Raw genomic sequence first — 24,273 nt, forward strand, 5'->3', positions numbered from 1 at the left:
AGTCAAAGACAGTTCTATTACTGAAGTCCACCACAGCAGCATTGGGTGACAGCTCATGAAAGCCGGAAACCCGGAGCCCACTACATAACCTATAGGCAGTTCAGTAGTCTGGAGAGTGTCCATTTCAGTCATCTCAGCTAGTCTGAGCCTGTCCTGGCAGCAAGGCTGGTCTATGCTTCTTCAAGGAGGTTCAGCTAGTCTGAGACTGTCTTAGGTGGTCTTTATTGCTCAAATTTGCTTGGAAAGGGTGGGGCCTAGTGACTGATCAGTTTCAGTTACTTCCTGAAGCTATTAAGTTGTTTACTTCCTTTAGCTTAATGAAATCCCCTGCAGAATGTTCACATACCCATAGACCAGCAGATCCAAGCCTGAGTCACAACTCCTTTGGGGGTCAAATGGATCTTTCACATGGTTGCATATCACATATCCTGCATATTGAATATGTACATTATGATTCATAACAGTATCAAAACTAGTTATACAAAAATAATTTTATGATGGGGTCACTACAGCATGAGAACCTATGCTGTAGTGGTCACAGCATTAAGTGGTTGAGAACCACTGCCTTAGACCATCCTGTTCCTTCACCTCCCTTTAAACAATTCCATGTCTTAACAAGCTTCCCTCCAAGATGAAAGCTTGTAATCTTGAAAAAAATTACTAAACAACACTTATGGTCCATCACTATGGAGAAACCAACTCAAGAACTTGAAGCAAATCATCATGTCCAAAGAGAAAATGAAGGCATGCATGCCTACAAGTGTTCAATCCCCTCTCTACATTCATACAGTTCAGGATCTCCTGCCTAGGGGATAGTGCCACCCACAGTGGGCAGGTCTTCTCACCTCAATTAACATAATTGAGATAATCTGCCACAGATATGTTCATAGGCCAACCTAATCTGGACAATCCTTCATTGAAACTCCTCCTAGGTAACTCTAGGTTGTGTCAAATTGGCAATTAAAACTAATCATCAGGGGGCTGGAGATATGGCTCAGTGGTTAAGAGCACTGACTGCTCTTCCAAAGGCCCTGAGTTCAATTCCCAGCAACCATATAGTAACTTACAACCATCTGTAATGGAATCTGATGCCCTCTTCTGGTGTGTTTGAAAACAGCTACAGTGTGCTATGTAAATAAAAGAAATAAATCTTTAAAAAAAAAAACAAAACTAATCATCAGAGCTGTCGAAGTGGCTTAGAAGTAAAGGTGCTTGATGCCAAACCTTATGACCTACATTCAATCCCCAGGACCCATATGACAAAAGGAGAGAACCAACTCATGAAACCTCACATGTATTCTCTGTGTCCCTTCTTCCCTCCTTCCCTCCCTCCATCTCTCTGTGCTCCCAATTTTATCTGGTTAAATTTTTAAAAGAACCTTCTTGGATTTCTTCATTTTTATTTTTGCGTGTACAATTATTTTGCCCGCATCTTTGTCTGGGCACCATCATGCATCCCTAATGCCCACAGGGGTCAGAAGAAGGTATGAGATCTCATGGAATTGGAGTTACGGATGATTGTGAATCACTATGTGGATGCTGGGAACTGAACCTAAGTCCCCTGCAAGGGTATCGAGTGCTCTTAACCACTGAGTCATCTCTCCAGTCCACTCAAAAAAATAAAACAAAACGAAAAGAACCCAAACAAACAAAACACCACAACAATATTTTAAAAACCTGGATCATCTTCACCTTGGGGTATTACATGGCTTGGATCACTTAGTCTCTTGAGCATCAGTCAAATGATTACAGCTGGCAGCCATAGATATAGCCATAACCCTGATGACCATGGCATTGAAGAAATCTGTACACTCAGGGTGGGCAATGCTCTGTGAGTTCAAGGCCAGACTGGTCTATACAGTGAGCTCCAAGTGAGCCAGGGCGACACAGTAAGACCCTATCTCAAAGAAAAAGAAAGAGAGAAAGAGAGAAAGAGAGAAAGAAAGAAAGAAAGAAAGAAAGATAGAAAGAAAGAAAAAGAGAGAGAAAGAAAGAGAAAAAAGAAAAGAAAAGAGATTTGCATGGACAAACTTTTTTTTTCTTTTTTTCCAGAGCTGAGGACCGAACCCAGGGCCTTGCGCTTGCTAGGCAAGCACTCTACCACTGAGCTAAATCCCCAACCCCATGAACAAACATTTGTACTTCAGTTTCCTTAGCAATCTTTCACCCCTGTGAGACATTAAACTCCACTTTCAGTCTTCCACACACCATTATAGCCTAACGTATACTTAGGAGGCCTCAGTTCTCTCAAGGGCATACCCAGAAGAATCAGGAAATGGGCTTTGATTTTCCTGGACTCCTTCCCAAGTTCATTTAAACCTGTTTTCTCAACTGAGTCACCAACTGTCATCCTTGCATAAACAAAGCTCGAAGGCAGAGCTGAACCTCCACAGTTGTCTTAATTAAATCTAATCTGCCTGTGCCTGTACTTTCCCTGTGCAGCAAGGGTTTCCTTCCTAATCAGACATTGTAGGGCTCACCTATACTCTCAGCACACGGGAGGTTGTTGTAGGAGGATTGACGCAAGTTTGAGGTCAGACTGAACTATGGGCAGCAAGGCCTTGTGTCAAAAAGAAAAAAAGTCAAGTGGTAGTGGCACACACCTTTAGCACTCAGGAGGCAGAGGCAGGCGGATCTCTGAGTTCAAGGCCAGCCTGGTCTACAGAGTGAGTTTCAGGACAGCCAGAGCTACACAGAGAAGCCCTGTCCTGAAAAACCAAAAAGAAAGAAAGAAAAGAAGCTTAAGAACCTGGGTTGCTAGAGTAGTTGTCTCATATGCACAAAGCCTTGGGTTTCATCCCAGCACCACATAAAACTGGGGATGCTAGTGTACTCTTATAATAATAAGCGGAAGTTTCAAAAGTTTCAAGGGCATCCTTGGTTACATATCAAGCTTTGAGAACCACATGGGCTACACGAGACATTAGAGTCAGGTGAAGGACCGAGACAGAAACAGAGAGAGTCAGCATAAGCAAGCTGGAACTGAGGAAACAGGTCAGATGTGAGGCGTGAGTGGGCAGGAGCAGGACCTTAGGAGATTATGTTCTTGACAAATATCTTAGAGGAAGAGCGAGACAGACAGCCACTCAGAAGCCCAGATCAAACGTCCTGGAGGTGTTAGGTTTCACAGGAGGTATGAAGTATTAATGCAGCTTAAGAGTCAAAACGTTGTTTCTAACTAGCTGGGGACAGGATAGTTGAGAGGGGACAGTCTCACAAGTCTGGCAAGGGATATGATGCCAGGTGGGGCGGGGGGGGGGGGGCGGTAGGCACAGATTGAGAACACTTGGGAGACAAAAGTGTCCCAAGAACCAAATATATCACCTGCACTACTCTTCTAAGTACCATGAGCAAGACAAGCCTGATGGTGCAAAACTGTAGTCCCAAGACTTGGGGAACGGAGGCAAAAAGACTGAAGGGTTTAAGGGCAGCCAACGGAAAAAGTAACACCCACAAATCCCTCTCTGGACAAAGCCAACTTCAAGTGCAACTGGAGACTGCCCCAGCTTGGGAGGGCCTCCTTCAGTGATTCGTGTGTGTGTGTGTGTGTGTGTGTGTTCACGCGCGCGCACGCATGTGTATGTTGCTTGCATGTCGCATACATGCAGGGCAAAGATTCCCTGAAACTAGAGTTGCAGATGGTTCTTAGCTGCCATGTAGGTGCTAGTATTCGAACCTGGGTCTCCTGAAAGAGAAACCATGCTCTCAGTGGCTGAGCCATCACTCCAGCCTAGTGGTTCTCAACCTGTGGGTCACATCCCTTTGGGGTTCAATGGCCCTTTCAGAAGGGTTATATATCAGATATCCTGCATATAAATGTTTACATTATGCTTTATAACAGTAGCAAAATTACAGTTATTAAGTAGCAACAGAATAATTCTATGGTTGGGGGGTCACCAGAACATGAGGGTCAAAGCACATTAGGAAAGTTGAGAACCACCGGTCCCTATCCCCCTTCAATAAGTTTGTTTGTTTGTTTGTTTGTTTGTTTGTTTGTTTGTTTTTTGAGACAGGGTTTCTCTGTGTAGCCCTGGCTGTCCTAGAACTCTCTGTAAACCATGCTGGCCTCGAACTCACAGAGATCCCCCTGCCTCTGCCTCCAGAGTGCTGGGATTAAAAGTGAGTGCCGGGGCTAGAGAGATGGCTCAGCGGTTAAGAGAGCTAACTGCTCTTCCAGAGAACCTGAGTTCAATTCCCAGCAACCACATGGTGGCTCACAACCATCTGAAATAGGATCCGGTGCCCTCCTCTAGTGTATCTAAGAGAGCAATAATGTGCTCACATGAAATTAAGTAAATCTTTAAAATAAAGGAAAAAAATCTTTAAAAAAAAAAAAAGTGAGTGCCACCACCATGGGACTCCCCCTTCAGTAGTCCTGAATACCCTCAGTATGGCCTTGACACTCTCTCTCTCTCTCTCTCTCTCTCTCTCTCTCTCTCTCTCTCTCTCTTTCTCTCTCTCTCTCTCTCTCTAGAGTCTAGAACAGTGGTCAGGATGTAGTGTACGAGAGAAGAATCTATTTTCATTTTTTAAAAAGAGCTGGCAGAAAAAGAAACGGATCCAGTGGTCCTAACTAAAGAGCAGTAACTGTTCTTTCTCCCATATTTCCTGTGATGGCTAAAATTGATTGTCGATTTGACTGGCAGGAACTAAAAATCATTTAAGAGACACTGAACTTGTCTGTGAAAGATTACCCAGAGTATGTAAATTGCGTTGGAAAGACCCACCCTAAATGTGGGCGACACTACTTTTTGGACTAGGGTCCCAGAACGAACCAAAAGACAAAGCAAGCAGAGCACTAGCATTCCTCCCTCCCCTTCCCCTTCCCCAACCTACCTTCTCCTTCCCTCCTGCCCACCCCCTCCACCAACTGCTTCTTGATCGCTGATGCAAGAAGACCAGCGGCAACTGAACCCAAATAAACCCTTCTTTACTTCAGTTGCTTTTTGCCGGGAGTTTTTCACAACAACAAGAAGAAGAAAAGTAACTGACACATCCCCGTTGGCTGACAAGTCCTTGTACCCCAGGATGTTCCCAAATGCAAACAATGGATACCTCGGGCAGTCTCATCAGACACCTCTTCAAGCCCAAGCACGGTTCAGGAGAGACTTAGCTTCGATTTAGAAGCTCAATTGCGATCCCGGCCCGCAGCAGCTCTCTGCTCCCAGACCCGGTGAGAGAGAGACCCAACCGCCTGGTCAGGTGGGCACTCCTGAGGCTGCAGAGCGGAAGAGACCACCAACACTGCTCACCCCTGCCCACATCCCTGGCCCAAGAGGAAACTGTATAAGGCCTCTGGGCTCCCGTGGGGGAGGGCCCAGGAGCGGCAGGACCCCTGCCACAGACACCGCCGGACCCTGAAGGAAACAGACCGGATAAACAGTTCTCTGCACCCAAATCCCGTGGGAGGGAGAGCTAAACCTTCAGAGAGGCAGACAGGCCTGGGAAACCAGAAGAGACTGCTCCCTGCACACACATCTCGGACGCCAGAGGAAAAAGCCAAAGACCATCTGGAACCCTGGTGCACTGAAGCTCCCGGAAGGGGCGGCACAGGTCTTCCTGGTTGCTGCCGCTGCAGAGAGCCCCTGGACAGCACCCCACGAGCAAACCTGAGCCTCGGGACCACAGGTAAGACCAAATTTTCTGCTGCAAGAAAGCTGCCTGGTGAGCTTGGGACACACGGAAGCAGAATTTCTCTAGAACCGGGCACGTTCTGTGTTTACCGGAAGTCCCACACCCGCGGATCCCGGCCCGCAGCAGCTCTCTGCTCCCAGACCCGGTGAGAGAGAGACCCAACCGCCTGGTCAGGTGGGCACTCCTGAGGCTGCAGAGCGGAAGAGACCACCAACACTGCTCACCCCTGCCCACATCCCTAGCCCAAGAGGAAACTGTATAAGGCCTCTGGGCTCCCGTGGGGGAGGGCCCAGGAGCGGCAGGACCCCTGCCACAGACACTGCCGGACCCTGAAGGAAACAGACCGGATAAACAGTTCTCTGCACCCAAATCCCGTGGGAGGGAGAGCTAAACCTTCAGAGAGGCAGACAGGCCTGGGAAACCAGAAGAGACTGCTCCCTGCACACACATCTCGGACGCCAGAGGAAAAAGCCAAAGACCATCTGGAACCCTGGTGCACTGAAGCTCCCGGAAGGGGCGGCACAGGTCTTCCTGGTTGCTGCCACTGCAGAGAGCCCCTGAACAGCACCCCACGAGCAAACCTGAGCCTCGGGACCACAGGTAAGACCAAATTTTCTGCTGCAAGAAAGCTGCCTGGTGAGCTTGGGACACACGGAAGCAGAATTTCTCTAGAACCGGGCACGTTCTGTGTTTACCGGAAGTCCCACACCCGCGGATCCCGGCCCGCAGCAGCTCTCTGCTCCCAGACCCGGTGAGAGAGAGACCCAACCGCCTGGTCAGGTGGGCACTCCTGAGGCTGCAGAGCGGAAGAGACCACCAACACTGCTCACCCCTGCCCACATCCCTAGCCCAAGAGGAAACTGTATAAGGCCTCTGGGCTCCCGTGGGGGAGGGCCCAGGAGCGGCAGGACCCCTGCCACAGACACTGCCGGACCCTGAAGGAAACAGACCGGATAAACAGTTCTCTGCACCCAAATCCCGTGGGAGGGAGAGCTAAACCTTCAGAGAGGCAGACAGGCCTGGGAAACCAGAAGAGACTGCTCCCTGCACACACATCTCGGACGCCAGAGGAAAAAGCCAAAGACCATCTGGAACCCTGGTGCACTGAAGCTCCCGGAAGGGGCGGCACAGGTCTTCCTGGTTGCTGCCACTGCAGAGAGCCCCTGAACAGCACCCCACGAGCAAACCTGAGCCTCGGGACCACAGGTAAGACCAAATTTTCTGCTGCAAGAAAGCTGCCTGGTGAACTCAAGACACAGGCCCACAGGAACAGCTGAAGACCTGTAGAGAGGAAAAACTACACGCCCGAAAGCAGAACACTCTGTCCCCATAACTGACTGAAAGAGAGGAAAACAGGTATACAGCACTCCTGACACACAGGCTTATAGGACAGTCTAGCCACTGTCAGAAATAGCAGAACAAAGTAACACTAGAGATAATCTGATGGCGAGAGGCAAGCGCAGGAACCCAAGCAACAGAAACCAAGACTACATGCCATCATCGGAGCCCAATTCTCCCACCAAAACAAACATGGAATATCCAAACACACCAGAAAAGCAAGATCTAGTTTCAAAATCATATTTGATCATGATGCTGGAGGACTTCAGGAAAGACCTGAACACACTTAGGGAAGCACAGGAAAACATTAATAAACAAGTAAAAGCCTACAGAGAGGAATCGCAAAAATCCCTGAAAGAATTCCAGGAAAACACAATCAAACAGTTGAAGGAATTAAAAATGGAAATAGAAGCAATCAAGAAAGAACACATGGAAACAACCCTGGATATAGAAAACCAAAAGAAGAGACAAGGAGCTGTAGATACAAGCTTCACCAACAGAATACAAGAGATGGAAGAGAGAATCTCAGGAGCAGAAGATTCCATAGAAATCATTGACTCAACTGTCAAAGATAATGTAAAGCGGAAAAAGCTACTGGTCCAAAACATACAGGAAATCCAGGACTCAATGAGAAGATCAAACCTAAGGATAATAGGTATAGAAGAGAGTGAAGACTCCCAGCTCAAAGGACCAGTAAATATCTTCAACAAAATCATAGAAGAAAACTTCCCTAACCTAAAAAAAGAGATACCCATAGACATACAGGAAGCCTACAGAACTCCAAATAGATTGGACCAGAAAAGAAACACCTCCCGTCACATAATTGTCAAAACACCAAACGCACAAAATAAAGAAAGAATATTAAAAGCAGTAAGGGAAAAAGGTCAAGTAACATATAAAGGGAGACCTATCAGAATCACACCAGACTTCTCGCCAGAAACTATGAAGGCCAGAAGATCCTGGACTGATGTTATACAGACCCTAAGAGAACACAAATGCCAGCCCAGATTACTGTATCCAGCAAAACTCTCAATTAACATTGATGGAGAAACCAAGATATTCCATGACAAAACCAAATTTACACAATATCTTTCTACAAATCCAGCACTACAAAGGATAATAAATGGTAAAGCCCAACACAAGGAGGCAAGCTATACCCTCGAAGAAGCAAGAAACTAATCGTCTTGGCAACAAAACAAAGAGAATGAAAGCACACAAACATAACCTCACATCAAATATGAATATAACGGGAAGCAATAATCACTATTCCTTAATATCTCTCAATATCAATGGCCTCAACTCCCCAATAAAAAGACATAGATTAACAAACTGGATAAGCAACGAGGACCCTGCATTCTGCTGCCTACAGGAAACACACCTCAGAGACAAAGACAGACACTACCTCAGAGTGAAAGGCTGGAAAACAACTTTCCAAGCAAATGGTCAGAAGAAGCAAGCTGGAGTAGCCATTCTAATATCAAATAAAATCAATTTCCAACTAAAAGTCATCAAAAAAGATAAGGAAGGACACTTCATATTCATCAAAGGAAAAATCAACCAAGATGAACTCTCAATCCTAAATATCTATGCCCCAAATACAAGGGCACCTACATATGTAAAAGAAACCTTACTAAAGCTCAAAACACACATTGCACCTCACACAATAATAGTGGGAGATTTCAACACCCCACTCTCATCAATGGACAGATCATGGAAACAGAAATTAAACAGTGATGTAGACAGACTAAGAGAAGTCATGAGCCAAATGGACTTAACGGATATTTATAGAACATTCTATCCTAAAGCAAAAGGATATACCTTCTTCTCAGCTCCTCATGGTACTTTCTCCAAAATTGACCATATAATTGGTCAAAAAACGGGCCTCAACAGGTACAGAAAGATAGAAATAATCCCATGCGTGCTATCGGACCACCACGGCCTAAAACTGGTCTTCAATAACAATAAGGGAAGAATGCCCACATATACGTGGAAATTGAACAATGCTCTACTCAATGATAACCTGGTCAAGGAAGAAATAAAGAAAGAAATTAAAAACTTTTTAGAATTTAATGAAAATGAAGATACAACATACTCAAACTTATGGGACACAATGAAAGCTGTGCTAAGAGGAAAACTCATAGCGCTGAGTGCCTGCAGAAAGAAACAGGAAAGAGCATATGTCAGCAGCTTGACAGCACACCTAAAAGCTCTAAAACAAAAAGAAGCAAATACACCCAGGAGGAGTAGAAGGCAGGAAATAATCAAACTCAGAGCTGAAATCAACCAAGTAGAAACAAAAAGGACCATAGAAAGAATCAACAGAACCAAAAGTTGGTTCTTTGAGAAAATCAACAAGATAGATAAACCCTTAGCCAGACTAACGAGAGGACACAGAGAGTGTGTCCAAATTAACAAAATCAGAAATGAAAAGGGAGACATAACTACAGATTCGGAGGAAATTCAAAAAATCATCAGATCTTACTATAAAAACCTATATTCAACAAAATTTGAAAATCTTCAGGAAATGGACAATTTCCTAGACAGATACCAGGTATCGAAGTTAAAACAGGAACAGATAAACCAGTTAAACAACCCCATAACTCCTAAGGAAATAGAAGCAGTCATTAAAGGTCTCCCAACCAAAAAGAGCCCAGGTCCAGACGGGTTTAGTGCAGAATTCTATCAAACCTTCATAGAAGACCTCATACCAATATTATCCAAACTATTCCACAAAATTGAAACAGATGGAGCCCTACCGAATTCCTTCTACGAAGCCACAATTACTCTTATACCTAAACCACACAAAGACACAACAAAGAAAGAGAACTTCAGACCAATTTCCCTTATGAATATCGACGCAAAAATACTCAATAAAATTCTGGCAAACCGAATTCAAGAGCACATCAAAACAATCATCCACCATGATCAAGTAGGCTTCATCCCAGGCATGCAGGGATGGTTTAATATACGGAAAACCATCAACGTGATCCATTATATAAACAAACTGAAAGAACAGAACCACATGATCATTTCATTAGATGCTGAGAAAGCATTTGACAAAATTCAACACCCCTTCATGATAAAAGTCCTGGAAAGAATAGGAATTCAAGGCCCATACCTAAACATAGTAAAAGCCATATACAGCAAACCAGTTGCTAACATTAAACTAAATGGAGAGAAACTTGAAGCAATCCCACTAAAATCAGGGACTAGACAAGGCTGCCCACTCTCTCCCTTCTTATTCAATATAGTTCTTGAAGTTCTAGCCAGAGCAATCAGACAACAAAAGAAGATCAAAGGGATACAGATCGGAAAAGAAGAGGTCAAAATATCACTATTTGCAGATGACATGATAGTATATTTAAGTGATCCCAAAAGTTCCACCAGAGAACTACTAAAGCTGATAAACAACTTCAGCAAAGTGGCTGGGTATAAAATTAACTCAAATAAATCAGTTGCCTTCCTCTATACAAAAGAGAAACAAGCCGAGAAAGAAATTAGGGAAACGACACCCTTCATAATAGACCCAAATAATATAAAGTACCTCGGTGTGACTTTAACCAAGCAAGTAAAAGATCTGTACAATAAGAACTTCAAGACACTGAGGAAAGAAATTGAAGAAGACCTCAGAAGATGGAAAGATCTCCCATGCTCATGGATTGGCAGGATTAATATGGTAAAAATGGCCACTTTACCAAAAGCAATCTACAGATTCAATGCAATCCCCATCAAAATACCAATCCAATTCTTCAAAGAGTTAGACAGAACAATTTGCAAATTCATCTGGAATAACAAAAAACCCAGGATAGCTAAAGCTATCCTCAACAATAAAAGGACTTCAGGGGGAATCACTATCCCTGAACTCAAGCAGTATTACAGAGCAATAGTGATAAAAACTGCATGGTATTGGTACAGAGACAGACAGATAGACCAATGGAATAGAATTGAAGACCCAGAAATGAACCCACACACCTATGGTCACTTGATTTTTGACAAAGGAGCCAAAACCATCCAATGGAAAAAAGATAGTATTTTCAGCAAATGGTGCTGGTTCAACTGGAGGGCAACATGTAGAAGAATGCAGATCGATCCATCCTTATCACCCTGTACAAAGCTTAAGTCCAAGTGGATCAAGGACCTCCACATCAAACCAGACACACTCAAACTAATAGAAGAAAAACTAGGGAAGCATCTGGAACACATGGGCACTGGAAAAAATTTCCTGAACAAAACACCAATGGCTTATGCTCTAAGATCAAGAATCGACAAATGGGATCTCATAAAACTGCAAAGCTTCTGTAAGGCAAAGGACACTGTGGTTAGGACAAAACGGCAACCAACAGATTGGGAAAAGATCTTTACCAATCCTACAACAGATAGAGGCCTTATTTCCAAAATATACAAAGAACTCAAGAAGTTAGACCGCAGGGAAACAAATAACCCTATTAAAAAATGGGGTTCAGAGCTAAACAAAGAATTCACAGCTGAGGAATGCCGAATGGCTGAGAAACACCTAAAGAAATGTTCAACATCTTTAGTCATAAGGGAAATGCAAATCAAAACAACCCTGAGATTTCACCTCACACCAGTGAGAATGGCTAAGATCAAAAACTCAGGTGACAGCAGATGCTGGCGAGGATGTGGAGAAAGAGGAACACTCCTCCATTGTTGGTGGGATTGCAGACTGGTAAAACCATTCTGGAAATCAGTCTGGAGGTTCCTCAGAAAATTGGACATTGAACTGCCTGATGATCCAGCTATACCTCTCTTGGGCATATACCCAAAAGATGCCACAACATATAAAAGAGACACGTGCTCCACTATGTTCATCGCAGCCTTATTTATAATAGCCAGAAGCTGGAAAGAACCCAGATGCCCTTCAACAGAGGAATGGATACAGAAAATGTGGTACATCTACACAATGGAATATTACTCAGCTATCAAAAACAACGAGTTTATGAAATTCGTAGGCAAATGGTTGGAACTGGAAAATATCATCCTGAGTGAGCTAACCCAATCACAGAAAGACATACATGGTATGCACTCATTGATAAGTGGCTATTAGCCCAAATGCTTGAATTACCCTAGATCCCTAGAACAAACGAAACTCAAGACGGATGATCAAAATGTGAATGCTTCACTCCTTCTTTAAATGAGGAAAAAGAATACCCTTGGCAGGGAAGGGAGAGGCAAAGATTAAAACAGAGACTGAAGGAACACCCATTCAGAGCCTGCCCCACATGTGGCCCATACATATACAGCCACCCAATTAGACAAGATGGATGAAGCAAAGAAGTGCAGACCGACAGGAGCCGGATGTAGATCGCTCCTGAGAGACACAGCCAGAATACAGCAAATATAGAGGCGAATGCCAGCAGCAAACCACTGAACTGAGAATAGGTCCCCTATTGAAGGAATCAGAGAAAGAACTGGAAGAGCTTGAAGGGGCTCGAGACCCCAAAAGTACAACAATGCCAAGCAACCAGAGCTTCCAGGGACTAAGCCACTACCTAAAGACTATACATGGACTGACCCTGGACTCTGACCCCATAGGTAGCAATGAATATCCTAGTAAGAGCACCAGTGGAAGGGGAAGCCCTGGGTCCTGCTAAGACTGAACCCACAGTGAACTAGTCTATGGGGGGAGGGCGGCAATGGGGGGAGGGTTGGGAGGGGAACACCCATAAGGAAGGGGAGGGGGGAGGGGGATGTTTGCCCGGAAACCGGGAAAGGGAATAACACTCGAAATGTATATAAGAAATACTCAAGTTAATAAAAAAAAAAAAAAAAAAAAAAAAAAAAAGAAGCTCAATTGCAGTTCAGATTATCACCACTAGATGGCAATATGGGTCCTGCCGTGGATTCCTAAAGATTAACAGGTTTCTAAATAAGCTGCAAACATTTAAACTGTCTCTCAACGATTTCTTTTCTCTTTCGTTCGTCCTTTCAGCAAGTGCTTCTTTTAACTTATCATTCGCCGAGTTTAACTACAGTTGATTGAGCATGAGTGAGGACTTGTGTTACGAAAACTTTGCATGGGGAGGCCAAACATACACGTTGTTCTAGATTGGAAACCCACACAGATCAAAGTACAAATATCACCGAAGTCCAACTTGGTGAACCAATGAGTCTACTGGGGGTACTCACAGGAATATGGGTGGGGGGTTGCTTACTGGAGCAGAAATGACTCAAAGACAGCTGCATCACCAAAGCCTACCCAAGCCTGGGTGACACAGAAGTTGGGAGCCTGTAGCGCAGCCTGCTGGCTGCTCAAATTGAAGAGACCTTTCCAGGTGCCTTGTTGCTATAAACCTCTTCCCGACTGCGACTGCTCGACTGCTCGTCTCGGCGTCTTCTTTGCAGCCTTGCTTGCCTGAGAGACTTCTTTGGAGTTAGTGAATCTGGTCGGTTTCAGAGACTTCCAGAAACTAAATTTAAGTTGTTCAGTTCCCTGCCCTAAGAGCTTCCCTATAGAGTGGAATGTTTTCCAATTGAAAAGAAATGCACACGGGACTCATTTACTGGAGCAAGGGCAATTACCTTCAATGAACCAGGGGGATGAACGTTGACATAAGCAACATTGCTTTAAAGTAGCCATGTGGAGGAGAAACTGTGTTTAAAGTACGGTGAGGGCTGGGGTGGGGGGTGGGGGGACTCCCTGGTTGAGAGCCTACCTAGATATGAGTGAGGTTCTGGGGATCTGGGAAGCTGGCCCTGGAGCCTGGGCACAATCTAGGTCCTAGGTTCTAATTCTAGGTCAGAAAAAGTAAAGATGAAAAAGGGGAGAGGAAGAAAGGAGGTAGGGCAGCCGGCTCCCTTTGCTTCTGGGGTGGCAGTGGCACTAGCGGTTTGGATTAGTTGAGTGTTATTTCGGTGGTTTGTTTTTTTTTTTTTTTTTTTTCTTTTCAGATTTTTATTGAAGGTGACTTTTTGGTCTTGTTTTGGGAGTTTTTGTCTTGTTTTTTGTTTGTTTGTTTGTTTGTTTTTTACTGTTGTTGTGGTTGTGTTGTTTGGGAGGTGGCATTTTTGAGAAAGGCTCTATAAAATCTAGGCTGGCCTCTAACTCAGTGTAGCCAAGGACGACCTTGAACTTGAGGTCCTTCAACCACCTCTGCCTTTCAAGCCCCAGGATTATGGGTGGTCGGTCATCAGTTTTCAAGTACTCAACACACTTACGCACTACAGTCACAGTACTTCAGACTTTACTCATCATGGCTCATGCTTCACACTTTTGGACCAACATCGTCCCGTACTCAACAGCTAATCATGAACAGATGAGACTCAAGAGGAGAGGCTTGCAAGGCACATTGCTTGTCTGTTGGAATGGAATTAAATTTCCGATTTATTAGCCAGGCATGATGTGTGTGGAAATGACTTTTTCTGAAAAATCCCTCTTGCCTTTAGATACTGAACTTTTGCTGGGCTTTGCAACCGAGTTAATGATATGCCTTTGGATCATTCCAAATCGATGTACTTAGCCTGCTGTCTTTTTTTTTTTATTATTTTTTTTTTCGGAGCTGGGGACCGAACCCAGGGCCTTGTGCTTGCTAGGCAAGCGCTCTACCACTGAGCTAAACCCCCAACCCCTAGCCTGCTGTCTTCCCGTGTCAGCCTGCTCCAAGGAAGCAAGGTAACCAACCTTACCATGTAATCAACATTTCCCATGTAATCAGCTTTCACAACCTAAGCTCAAGGCATAGCTCGAATCTGAAATTATGTACTCTCCCATGTCCCCGACCTAGAACGAGGGTGGGGGTTGTAGTCATTTGCTGAAAGCAACCTTAAACAAAATAAATACTCCATAAACGGTCAAAGCACGTGGATGTAAAAGTTGATGTTTGTGGTTTCCATGCTATTCTATGACAGCTGGGAACCATACAGGGGTTTCTTACTGTGTAAAAAGACTGTGAACGAGCGGTTGGGGATTTAGCACAAGGGCCTGGGTTCAGTCCTCAGCTCCGGAAAAAGAAAAAAAAAAAAAAAGACTGGGAACGAAGTTCCTCACTTCTTTCCCACACTGTGTAGCAAATCCCTTAGTTAGAGACGGACAGACTTCAAAGACACACAGCAGGCCACAGAGCACAAACTACAAACAGATGAGAGGCATAGAGACAAAAATGGAGAGTTGAAATTTGGGCTTGCTCTTGGTCTGTACTCAAAGAAGAAGTCTATTCTTTTTTGTTTGTTTTTTGTTTTGTTGTTTTTCTGTGTAGCCCTGGAACTCAGTTTGTAGGCCAGGCTGGCCTTGAACTCACAGAGATCCACCTGCCTCTGCCTCCTGAGTGCTAAGATTAAAGATATGTGCCACCACCACCTCTCTATTTTTTTTTTTTTTAAAGATGAGTGCACTGTCACTGTCTTCAAACAGTGATGCCCAGAAGAGGGCATCAGATCCCATTACAGATGGTTGTGAGCCACCATGTGGTTGCTGGGAATTGAACTCAGGACCTCTGGAAGAGCAGTCAGTGTTCTTAACCACTGAGTTATCTCTCCAACCCAAGTTTCTCTATTCTTAATACAATACTAATACTGTAGGTGTACATACTGTAATCCTAGCCCTCAGGAGGCAGGAGGAGGAAGATTGTGAACTAAACACCAGCCTAAGCTATATAGAAAATTCCAGGCTTCCCTGGCCTGCACTGTGAGACTCTCTCTCTCTCTCTCTCTCTCTCTCTCTCTCTCTCTCTCTCTCTCTCTCTCTGTGTGTGTGTGTGTGTGTGTGTGTGTGTGTGTGTGTAAGTCATATGTATAATATAGGTGCCTCTGCATGCCAGAAGTGGCCATCAGATCCCCTGGGGCTGGAATCACAGGCATTTGTGAACTACCTGATATGGTTCCTGGGAACTGAATTCTAATCCTTAGAGGGGGAAAAAAAACAGTAAGTTCTCTTAACCACTGAATTCTCCAGCCCTGAGAACTTATTTTTAAAGGCAACAGAAGGGGTTGGGGATTTAGGTCAGTGGTAGAGCACTTGCCTACCAAGCGCAAGGCCCTGGGTTCGGTCCCCAGCTCCGAAAAAAAAATAAAAAGGCAACAGAAAAAACTCAAGCCTGTGTAGCACTGATATAGACTGTTGCCACAGTTCATGAGAGATTTTCACTGGTTCTTGCCCCATTAATGAACAGACAAGGATCAGTGTCCACTTGCCAAAATAGTAAGATTTAAAAGCTCTTCTAGTATTCTTTAATAGGAGCCAGTTCTGGGACAGAGAGAGCACAACTTAGTGGTAGAGCAGGGAGACAGGGTCAGGACTTTCGGATCCAAAGGACTGAGGAAGGAAAGAGAGGAAAGAGGATAGGCACCATGCTAGGAAAGGCGTAGAAGCCACACCTGAGATGTACCAGACAGAGAACACAGCCGTCATGTCGGTGCTGGGGAACTCAGCCCGAGACAGCCGAAGGTCTGGGTCTGGGACAGCCAAGATGAAATAAAGGTGTTAGTAAGTAATAACTCAGGTATATCAGAGGGGAGTGTGTTAGCCACATGGAGGTTTGGAAGTGGCCCAATTGAGCTTTTTAAGGCATATTAAAGCATAAGGCTCTGTGTGTGTGTGTGTGTGTGTCTGTCTGTCTGTCTGTCTCTGTGTCTGTCTGTCTGTCTCTGTGTGTGTGTGTCTGTGTGTGTGTGTGTCTGTGTCTGTGTGTGTGTGTCTGTGTGTGTGTCTGTGTCTGTGTGTGTGTCTGTGTGTCTGTGTGTCTCTGTGTGTGTCTGCGTCTGTCTGTCTGTGTGTGTGTGTCTGTGTCTGTGTGTGTCTGTGTCTGTCTGTCTGTGTGTGTGTCTGTGTGTGTGCCTGTGTGTGTGTCTGTGTGTGTGTGTGTCTGTGTGTGTGTGTCTGTGTGTGTGTGTGTGTGTGTGTGTGTGTGTGTGTGTGTGTTTCATTGGAGAACCTGGAACATTGGGGCAGGTAGCAAGGAGCATTGCTGCCCCCGCTAGGATGATTTGAGTAGGTTATTGGGTATGGTAACACCTGATCTTTAGAATGCCTGCATTTCAGTAACTACACACCATGAGCAGTGCGGCCTAACATTACTGTTGTTGTTGCTTTTAAACGATCAACACTGAGTTGGCCAGGCAGGAAGTCACCCCTGAGTCTTTACTTAGCATAAATTCCCTCCTAGAGACGTTAACACCACATTCTTCACTCTCTCTCTCTCCAGCTTCTCTCCATGAATGTGTCTATTCTAGGTACACATAGATAAATAGAATCAGACACTCTGTCCTTTTCTAAGTGGCTTCTTTTATTTGGTGCAGTTGCCCTTCGGCCATGTGGCCTGATGTATCAGAATGCCCTTCCTTTTTACATTGGTTTTATTTTATGCATACGAGTGCAGGTGCTCAAAGAGTCCAGAAGACAGTGTCAGATGCCCAAGAACTGGTTAGAAGTGGTCGTGAGCCACCCAGGGTAGGGGCTGGAAACGGAACTCAGATCCTTTATAAGTGAGTTCTTAACCACTGAGCCACATCCCAGCCCCATGTCCTTCTTTTTAAAGGCTGAGTGTGTGTCACACTTATTTTTTTTAACCATCTATCAGTTGTTGGACACTTCACTTGGTGTCCTAGTTTGTTCCTCTGATGGTGTGGTAAGACTTAACCAAAGCAACTTGAAAAGGAGAAAAGGAGTGTTTTTCAGTTCACACAACCCAGTCACAGCCCACCACTGAGGGAGTCAGGGCAGGAACTCAAGCAGAAATAGGAGCAAGAACCATGGAGGATAGCGACTTACAGTCTGGTTTCCTCTAGGTTACTTAGCTTCCATCTGTACTCAGCCCAGGACACACATACATATACAAACATACATACATACATACATACATACATACACGGAATAAATCCTGGTTTTAATTAAGCAATTGTGTAAATAAATAACACAAAATCCAGGCCTGAACTGGTGGCATAACTCAGCTATTAAAGTGTTTGTTTTCCAGGCATGAATTTAATCTCGGAAAAGAAGAAAGCTGAACGGTGGCAGCTCAGGCCTGTAATGTCAGCACTCAGGAGGCAGCGGCACACTGTGCGTTCAGAGCCATCCTGCTCTATAGAGTCAGTTCCAGAACAGCCAGGGCTACACAGGGAGACTCTGTCTCAAAAGAAAAATCACCAAAAAAAAAAAAAAAAAAAAAAAAAAAAGCAAGAAAGAAAGAAAGGAAAAAAGAAAAAGCTAAGCATGGTGGTACACACCTGTAATCCCAGTGCTAGAAAGGAAGAAACAGGAGGGATTTGAGGTTTCTGGAGAGCCAGTTTAGCCTACTGCGTAACTTCCAGACCAGTGAGAGACCGTTTCCAAATGAAAAATAAAATAAGACGGACAACATCTGAAGGATGACACAGGGACTGTTCTGGTCACATGCACACACAGCACTCACACAAGTACCAGCGGCAAACACACGGCCTGTACCCACATACACAAAAACCAGGCCTGAAGAATGCACACCTATGAACCCAGCACTCAGGACTCCAAGGCAAGAGAACTGAGTTCACAGTAGTCTGGGCTAGAGAAAAGGGGAGGGAGGGAGGGAGGGAGGGAGGGAGGGAGGGAGGGAGGGAGGGAGGGAGGGAGGGAGGGAGGGAGGAGGACTGATAATGTTCATGCTCAGGCACAGAGAAAGCTGAGGGCTGTGGATTATTAAGAAACAACGATCTCCAGTCTCTAATACATATTCCCCTTCATTCCCACAGGAGATAAAACTCTGCAGACAGTAGGGACAGCTGACCTCTCTTAGGAACCTGACAGGGTTGGCAGGCTCCGCTCCTCACACATCTTCTCTCCCATCACCCAGGCCACCTCACCATCTCCCAGTGCAGCTCTCTGCCTAGGCAGGAAGGCTGGACAGTTTAAAAGATTCTTTGTAATGTGTTTGAAAGAAAGAGGAGAGCCTGGGCCTGGCTGTTACTGAACCCCTGTGGACCCACTAGCTCTGTTTACACAAGGAGAAAGGGAGCCAAGACAGATGACCTTGTTGCCAGGGGCCCAAGATTAAATAAGTCACCAAAGCCAGGAGCCCCGGTGCCTCACCCTCCTTGTTTGCAGGCTACACTACACAAAAGTGGGGCGGAAGAGCCTCTGGGTGTGGGGAGGCTTGTTTACTCTGCAGGGTGAGAGATGTTTGCACAAGGAGGGAGCTAGCAGTGACCATCTGGCTGTTCTCTGCCTGAGCATGAAGCATTTGCAGGCAGGCTAGGCACACTCTGTCCTCCTAAGGACCTGGAGAGACAGCATGCCCTCCATATGTTCTTCTCTTCCTTCACAGTCTTTAAGAAAATGTTATAGCGGGCTGGGGATTTAGCTCAGTGGTAGAGCACTTGCCTAGCAAGTGCGAAGGCCCTGGGTTCGGTCCCCAGCTCTGAAAAAAAAGGAAAAATTACATATTACTTTGGGGGCTGGAGAGATGGCTCAGTGGTTAGGAGCACCGACTGCTCTTCCAGAGGTCCTGAGTTCAAATCCCAGCAACCACATGGTGGCTCACAACCATCTGTAATGGGATCTGATGTCCTCTTCTGGTGTGTCTGAAGACAGCTACAGTGTACTCATATACAATAAATAAATAAATCTTAAAAAAAAAAAAAGAAAGAAAATGTTATAGCGTGGCTGTTGCTAAAATTCCTTCCTTGGGTGGTGGTGGGGTGAAAAACATCTACTGCTTCCTCCAAGGCCCCAATGACAAACCTAAGTTCCATTCTGTTGAAGCTCACCCCAGGGTGAACTCTGAGTTTATTTGACTTACTTGCAGAACATGGGTGAGGAGCTACTAACAGGGTCATGGGTGACCCCAAAGCAGCCATAGTCCTTTCCCTGAATAAATAATGACTTTTTCTTTGGCAGTAATAGATTGAGCCCCTTCCTCTAGACTGCCCTGCTTATAGACTCTAGCCTTCCCAGAAACATCCCATGCCCCACACAATCCAATCCATGTACAGTTAGGACAAATTTCCATGCAAATGGCTAGAAGAGATGAATAGATAGTCAAGTGAGGATTTGGTCACACACACACACACACACACACACACACACACACTCACATACACACATACGCACACCTTCTCTGAGGGAATGTCAACCACAGTGACACAGTGAGCAAGCTCACATATTATCTTTTGCAAATGGACCAAGCTGGTCTTAGGAAGACCTAATAGTTGGGCTCCAAGAACAGTGCTCTAGAACATGGCTGCCTTCGTGTTTTTCCTCTCAAATTCACACTAAGAGGTATGGATATTTAAGATGTGCAGGATGTCTCACCCACTTTTTTGTGCTTACAGAATGGGGACTAGGGAGATGGCTCATGGGTCAGTCACTTGCCTCACAAATGTGAAGACTTGAGTTGGAGTCCTCAGAATCGGTGTAAGAAATCTAAAAGACCCAGAAGTTCAAAGGTCAGCTATGTCTGTATATGTAGCAGCAATGAGATCCTATCTCGAACAAGCTTGACACCCAAGCTTGTCCTCAGACTTTGACACACAAACCCACATTCACACATTCACACATACACACACCACAGTACAATGGTGGTGTGATGCCAGTCTGGGCTTCTTGAGACTGTCTCTCAAAGAAGAGAAGGAGGAAGATGCATGTTGGCCGTGTATGGTAACAATATACATATAATCCCAGCCCTTGAAAAACAAAGGGAAAAAGCTCAGAAAGAAATCCAAGGGCTTCCTTAGCTGCATAGAGAACTCAGGGAGAAACTGAGCTCCACAAGACCCTGTTGAAAAAAGAGAAAGAATAGTGATGTGGGCTGGCTGCAGTGGCACAGGTGACTCCAGAACCCCAGAAAGGAAGGCAAAGGGATTGTGCTTGGTGTACATAGTGAGTTCAAGGCCAGGCTGAACTACACAGTTAGACCCTGCCTCCAAAAGACAAGTAAAATACAATATAAAATGAAATAGGTAATGTGGGCTAGACTGGAAGTGAAGTCCAGGGGTACAGCACTCACCTAATATGCACAGGGCACTGGCGTGGGCACCAGGATAGCTGTCAGAAAAGCATAAAAGGAAAAGTTGGTGTGGTGGCTCCGCAGGTGAACCTCCATGAGTCTGAGGCCAGCCTGTCCTACATAGAGAGTTCTAGAATATACAGTGAGACTTTGTCTTAAAAAAGAAAAAAGAAAGTGTGGAAGAAGAAAAGGAAGAGGAGGAGGAAGAGAAAAAGAAGGTCTGAAAGAAAAGGAAGAGGAAGAGAAGGGAGGAAAGGACCAAGAGGGGCAGTGGACACCTATAAAGAAGCACTTAGCAATTACAAGCAATTGCGACATCTGCAATTCCATGTGACCCCCATGACTGGGACACTGTCGTCCAAATCATGCCTTTCCCCAGACAAGCTGAGGCTTCAGGAGGTCCATCCACTTGCATAAAGCCACAGAGTCAATAAGAGGCAAAGGTTCCTCTCCATTGGGTGGCAAAGCAAAGCAAGCAGAAAGCCTGTTCTACTGCATAACCAACTTGCAGATGGCTCCCTGGAGCACCCTTATATTTCAGGGACATAGCAAAGCCAAGGGTTTGATCTATGGGATGTGCCTTAATATCCAAGAACCAAATAAAACAGGAAACATCCATCTATCACCAGCTGAAATCCCAGAAATTAGAAACTGCTAGGGAATCCCAGTATAAAATACAAGACAAAACAAATCAAGGGGAGGAAGATTTATTTTGGATCCTGGTTTCAGAGGAGAAGGGGCCTGGGTGGGAAAAATGGGCATGTATTTCCTTCATTTTTGACCTTCAATTAATCTTTGGTCATTGCACATTCAAAAACCTTTACTACGATCAAATGTTTGTGACCCCCACATTCAGTTGTGAAACTCGACAATGGAGTCATGACCCTCAGCTTAATTAGCTGGATTACAGACCACACCAAGGCCCTCAGCTACCTTTCTAACACAGCCCAGGCCCACCAGCCCAGAGACAGGACCATCCGCAGTGGGCTAGATCCTCCTACATCAGTTAAAATAATGTTCCACAGACATTACCACAGGACAATGTGATGGACACAATTCCACGGGTGAGATTCCCTCTTCCCAGGTGACTCAGGGCTGTGCCAAGTTGACAGCTGATGTGATGACAACAGTTCTCTTTATCTTTTTTCCTAAGGTTCATTTTTTATTTTCAGTTACATGCATGCATGTGTGTCTATGTGTGATATATGCATGTGAGGACATGAGGTGCCCGATCGGAAGAGAGCTTTGGATCCCTGGACCTGGAATTAAAGGTGTTTGTGATCTACCCAGTGTGGATGCTAGGAACTGAACTCCAGTCCTCTGCTAGAGGACTTAACTGCTTAACAGCAGAGCCATCTCTTCAGCCCCACCTCCTTTTAAAAACTTTTTTTAACTTTATGTTTTGAGGTAGGTTTCCCAAGCTGCCCTTGAACTCACTTTGAACTTAACAATCCTCCTGCCTCAGCGGTTTGAGGACAGTTCCACCAGCTAAACTTTAGTAATCTCTCAGACTAATGGTCAACACAGCAAAGTTGAGAATGAAGATTAGCCAACACACAAGTGACAGAGAAGGAGTCAAATTAAGTTTCAGAGAAAATGAGAACTCATTAACTCACACAACCAGAAAGGGCAAAGGTGTCCTGCACTATACAGGAAGGAGCAATTGGGTGTCGCCAGCCCTCCCTCTCTTTCTCTCTTCGTTAGCTTTATTTTCTCGTTGTGCCTACATCTGCCTCACTTCTTCAACTTCATGGAGCCGTTCAACAATCTCACAGGGACTCAGATTAATGGCCAGAAGGTTCAGTAGCCCGATTTGAATGAGGAATTTACTTCCAGAGCAGCTCCCATGACCAAGAAGGTAGAGAGACAGATGAAGAAGTAGCACCTCCTTTCCAAACAGTATATCTGTGGTACAAGTGGAGAGACTCCTCAGTAGAGAAGAATTTGAATTTTAAAATCCACCTGCCTAGAGCTGTTGTGGTTTGCCCAGGAGTTATCTGTATTTTGATGCTAATTCCACTGCCCCAAGGACACAGCCTAGTCCCGTACTCAGGACTCCGGTGACTTTAGCAAAACCTTTTCCCCATTGAATTTGTAAAATACAGGTGAGGGGCAGGTACAGGATAGAAGGAGGCCTGTCATTGGAGGAGAAGGAAGGGTGGGTGGGAGAGAAGTTTGATGGAAGAGGAGGAGACTGGAACGAACAAAAAGGAAGAAGAGACAGGAGGGAGAGGGCAAGAAGTCATAAGATTCCGCTCTGTGTATTTACTGGTTGTTATTAATGTTCTTAAGGGATGGATGGCACTGGGCTTTGTACGTTTAGGTGGGCAATTATATCTTACCAGTTGGGTCAAAGATTATCATGTTGTGTGTTCTTTTATGTGAGGGTTTGAGTGTAGGAAAGTGTGCGGCAGCTGGAGACACTGGGATGTGTTTCCACACTGAGGTGCTGGACCTAGGGGGATAAAACACAACCATACCTTTTTTATTTATTATATTTTTACAACAACATAGAGCCAGCAAGACGGCTCAGCAGACGAAAGAATTTTCTATACGCGCCTGACAGCGACCTGAGTTCAGCCCTGAAATTTATAGTAGGAGGATAGTCCTCCGGCCACTACACACATGTCCCTGCGTGCACATATCATGTACACACACCATCATCATCACTATCTACAATAGCAGCAATAACAAATAATTATTTTAAAAATTCTACCTGCATTACCTGGGTGGTGGTGATGTATGCCTTTAATCCCAGCGCAAGGCATGTGGATCTCTGTGAGTTCAAGGCCAGACCCAGTCTACAGAATGAGTTCCAGGACAGCCAGGGCTGCACAGAAAAAAAAAGGTGGGAAACAAAAGACCACACCTTAAATAGGATAGATGGCACTGATGGACACCTGAGGGTGTCCTCTGACTTGTATATAAACACTGCACACTCCTGCACACATACATATAGATGCACATGGACACCTACATATGTGTGCATGCATGCACATACACAGGGGAGGAGAGGGAGAAATAGGAGGGAGAAGACAAATAGAAGGAAGAGAATTATCATCATCATCATCACCACCACCATCATCACCACCACCACCATCATCACCATCATATCATCATCATCATCATCATCATCATCATCATCATCATCATCATCATGCTTGCACACACAATGTGAGTTTCCTCCTCCTCCTTTCATCTTTGTTCCATCTGGACCTTCAATACACTGGACAGCATCACAAATGTTCAGAGCAGGCCTTCTCAGTTTGTTGACCTATATGCCAATGCCAATCATCTCTGGAAACAGATACACTGTGTTCTTTACTCATTTTCAGGATCTCTCTCTTTCTCTCTCTCTCTCTCTCTCTCTCTC

Source organism: Rattus norvegicus, chromosome 12 (genome assembly GCF_036323735.1).
Source record: "Rattus norvegicus strain BN/NHsdMcwi chromosome 12, GRCr8, whole genome shotgun sequence".
In the NCBI taxonomy this organism is placed as follows: Eukaryota; Metazoa; Chordata; class Mammalia; order Rodentia; family Muridae; genus Rattus; species Rattus norvegicus.